The sequence below is a fragment of the Rhinopithecus bieti genome, unplaced genomic scaffold (genome assembly GCF_001698545.2).
Source record: "Rhinopithecus bieti isolate Rb0 unplaced genomic scaffold, ASM169854v2 scaffold_6717, whole genome shotgun sequence".
Taxonomy (NCBI): Eukaryota; Metazoa; Chordata; class Mammalia; order Primates; family Cercopithecidae; genus Rhinopithecus; species Rhinopithecus bieti.
In genome coordinates this window covers 1,276,092-1,280,796 of record NW_016805334.1, presented here as the reverse complement: position 1 = coordinate 1,280,796, position 4,705 = coordinate 1,276,092, and positions in this window count along the sequence as shown.

Below are 4,705 nucleotides of genomic sequence, written 5' to 3'. Positions count from 1 at the left end.
TACCTTTTGGCAACTGCAAGTTACTCGATTCAAGGGTCATTCATTTATATACACAATAATTATTAATTGAATATTTTGGGTTGAAGTTGTGACTGGCAAGAAGTAACTGCTGCTTCAAGGTAAGATCGCCAAAAGGGCTTTGTTTATGTAGTGAACGTAAGTGGTTGCCTTACCAGCATCCACTCCACATTCTTCTCCCTAACACAAACCCAATTTTGTTTAGTATACATCCCTTTTCCACACACCCACACACCTCCAAGGAAGCTCGCCTCACTCAGTCCCCTTCCAGTGATTGACTCAGAAATAGCGTGTGATATATTCTAACCAAGAATATAGCCAGAGAAGTTTGCTAGAGATTTCTGGAGAAGTAAATCTGTGAGGGTTACTGAAAGCGTCTCCCTTCCTCTCATTGGGCATGAATAAAGAAGCACTTAGTCCCAAACACTTTGGGCAGCCATATTATAATAATGAAGGAAATCAGCATTAGGATGGAGCTGACTCTGTGAATGGAAGGAGAGAGACAGAAACTTGGGTTCACAATGATATTCTGAAACAACTAATCCTGAACCTCGCTCTGACTCTGACTGTTACATTTCCTTATTTTTTTAAAAGCCAGATTGAGCTTGTGGCCAAAGCACCCTAACCAAAGTTTAGATTTGATTATTAGGCTATGGGAGTCACTGAAGAGATTTAAGCCAGGGAGTGCCATAATACATTTGTATTTTGTAAGGGTGGCAGTGGTAGAAATGTTGAGGATGGATGGGTGAGATGGGAGACCAGCTAACATTTACGGGGTCTTCCTATATGCTCTGTATTAAACACTTTTCCTATAATAATTCATTTTACCCTTCCAAAACCCTACAAGGCATGTAATATTATCCATATCCGATATGAGGACTCTGAAGCCCAGACACATTAAGTTGTCAGCACCACACAGTCAGTAATTGGCAGAGCCAGGATCTGAACTCCAATTTTATTTAGATACTCCTTCATCCCCCAGCCATATACATCAGGAGAAGCTCACCTCATACTCTACCTCAAACAGGACTGATTGACATAAGAGTAAATCCAGCCCCTTTCCAGTGTCTGGCTCAGGAATAGGCCAGTGATCCAATTCTGGTCTGACTTCTGACCACCAATTCACAGGGTTATCATAAGAAGTAAACGAGCTATTATTTATAACATGCTTAATATATGGGAAGACCACAATAAACGGTAGCTATCGTTATTTTTTTTTATTTATTTTTATTTTTTTTAATTTTTTTTTTGAGACGGAGTCTCGCTCTGTCGCCCAGGCTGGAGTGCAGTGGCCGGATCTCAGCTCACTGCAAGCTCCGCCTCCCGGGTTCCCGCCATTCTCCTGCCTCAGCCTCCCGAGTAGCTGGGACTACAGGCGCCCGCCAGGTCGCCCAGCTAGTTTTTTGTATTTTTAGTAGAGACGGGGTTTCGCCATGTTAGCCAGGATGGTCTCAATCTCCTGACCTCGTGATCCGCCCGTCTCGGCCTCCCAAAGTGCTGGGATTACAGGCTTGAGCCACCGCGCCCGGCGCTATCGTTATTATTAAAAGCTTCTGTTATCAAGAACAACTGAGAAAGAATGTCCAAAGGAGGGCAAGAGAGAGTGGAGAAGCCAAGGGAAGAGTTTCTGGAAGAGCATGGCAGGATGAAATGCCATGATGGAATAAAGTGATGTGAGAACTGGAAGAGTCTATTTAGGACATAACAGGTGATTTTTTTGCCAGAGTGTTGTTTGAAGAAGGGCTGAGATTGAAGCCAACCCACCACTGAAGAGTGAAATTGCACCTGAGTAGAGACAGTGGATGGCTATTGCAGATTAGGAGTTTGTGATGAAAAGAGGGCAGGAAAAGGATGGTAGTGGGAAAAGTCTCTAAAAGGGGCATGTTTATAAACTTTGAGGCAGTAGCTAGCAAACGTAATATGGAAAATTCAGGAGAGAGAAACAATGATGGGACAGGTTCCAAAGGAGACTGAGACAGCATCAAGCCCACAGGTAGAGGGAGGTATTAGTCATGAAGAACTGACGCATCTTCCACCCTCTTCAGACTGGCGGGGAGAAGGTAAGGGTAAGTTCAGATACAGATGAACTTATAGGCATGGCAGTAGAAGGCGCACCTATGAAATAGTTCACTTTTTTTAGTGAAATGGAGGCAGGGTTATGTGCTGAGGGTGTGAAGCAAGTAGTGGTTGAGGATAGTTGCTGTTGGATGAAGCTGGCCTTGGAGACAGGTTAAAACAATTCTACACAGCTGAAGGCACAGCTAAATTGGAGACCAAAAATTTGCAGTGGCTCTAATATGTAGGAATATATGATTCTCTCCAACATGTCTCACCAGCCCAGGTGTATCTGTGAGAATCATCCTGACCATGTCTTCAGGCATGTTACGAAGAGTTAGTGTGAGGCTGAAAGTAATGGAAACGGGGACCATTTGACCATAACTGTCTCTGGTTCTTCATAGTCCTCAGAGGCCTCAGTGCTACACACAAAATTGATGTCTACCTACAATTGGGACTGCCATCCACTACTGGCAAGGGGAAAGACGGTTAAAGAACAGGCTGCCATTCCCCAAATTCAAAGGGAAGAATCAAACTGTTAGCCCTTTATCTGGGCATCTCAGAGTGTTCTAAGATTACAGGTAGTACAACAATATACTAATATTCATCCTTAGGTTAAATTCTTCAGCTCTCAAATTTGATGTATGTTCTTTCTTTCATTCAAGATGAAACAAAGTTAAGGACATTGATTTTCAGGGCTTTATGTATAATAGATAGGATTACTGGGATTAAGAACCACATGATATGTAAAAGAAAACTACACAAATATTTAAATTATTTAGTATGTGTGCCTATGGCATATAACAATGCCATCCTGCTGTGTCAAGGGAACTTAAAGCATCTTTCCATTATTCATTCCCACAGTTACCTTTCAGGTAGGTACACAGCTAGGTTTTCTCTCTAAACCTAGCCAATAAGAGAAAAATGCCTCACTGTTAGAAATAATTAAAAAGAAATTGTTCTCCTTCCAAGCTGATTTCAAGATATTGCTTTAGGACGTTGTTTTAAAATTGCTGTTGGTTATTTTAATTGATTTCATGAGAAGCTTTTTTTCTTCTAAAAAATTAGGCATGTTCTCTTCTTCCTCAAAAGAGAACAGTAGTAAAAAAAAAAAAATACTTGCTTCATAGGATATTACAAAACAATGAAAATATCAACTAACCACACAGAAGAGTATCACTGCCACACTTACCTTGCTCTGAGCCCTTTCTTTCCTACGAAGTATTGCTCATGGAGGTAGTTGTTTTTTGTCTCATAATAGTAAATATGTCTAAAGCATTAGAGTGAACTAATCCTATTTCTATGCCTAATATAATGCTATCATCCTATCAATAAACATGAATCAAACATAAAAGATTTCATAAGTTATAAAGACAATTTTTTTAAGAGAAGTCATCTGATTTAGAAGGCCAACATTGTAGTTTTAATACTGGGATATAAAGAAAAATCACTGAGGCTGAGACATTAGAATTACCCCACTAGTATTGAGAAGGTCAGAATTTACTTTGTCATTATAAACATTCTAGGTTACTGAAAGAGAGACTGGTGTACTTTAGTCAAAAAGCTTAACAATTTCCCTTTTATGTGTTTGATATGTGAATACAAAGTGAATAACATTTACTTCCTGACCTCAAGAAGGTCCTTACAACTGTCAACTTTCTGAAAACCACTTTGAGACAACATCTGGTCAGCTCCTCAGTCTGACAGAGCTCAATGCCAAGCTACAACACAGAAAGAACAGGAAGGCCTGTTGCCATTCATTCTCTACAGTGAAGGTACACGGTTTTTAGGAAGGGCTTACATTTCAAAGTGAATGACTGAGAGGTATTTTTCTAAGTAAAATTCACCCTTAAACATTTCTTATGGAATTATCTGGGGCCTCTTGGGCCAGCTTCTCCACTATGATTTGAACAGATCATTGTTTCACTGGCTGACTACCCAGGTTACACTTTGAAATTTTGAAAAAATATGTATCGTTAAACAATGTATGCACATTTGGAAACATGGTTTTGTTTTGTGCTTCTTAAGACAGAAATGGGATCACGCTGTACTTATACATCTCGTTTATATCGCCCACACATCAAGGCGTTTTGGTTTTTCAATGTATCTGTAGCAAGTTATACATTCTGAAAGTGGCCACAGCAATATTTCTGGTCCCACATGCTCTTTGAGAACCTCGCCTCTCTCCACCAAGAGTAGAGTTTATTTCCCCTCCTCTCAAAACTGGATATAATTTTGTGTCTGCCTAGATATTATGCAGCAGAAGTGACACTACATAACTTTTTTTTTTTTTCTTGAGAGGGAGTCTCCCTGTGCTGCCCAGGCTGGAGTGCAGTGGAGCAATCTCGGCTTACTGCAACCTCCACCTCCCGGGTTCAAGTGATTCTCCTCAGCCTCCTGAGTAGCTGGGACTACAAGTGTGCGCTACCACGCCCAGCTAATTTTTGTATTTTTTGGTAGAGATGACGTTTCACTGTGTTGGCCAGGCTGGTCTCGCTCTCCGGGCCTCAAGAGATCCTCCTGCCGCGCGGCCTCCCAAAATGCTGGGATTACAGGCGTGAGCCACCGAACCTGGTTAGAGACTACATGACTTTTTTTTTTTTTTTTTTTTTTTTTTTTTTTTTTTTTTTTT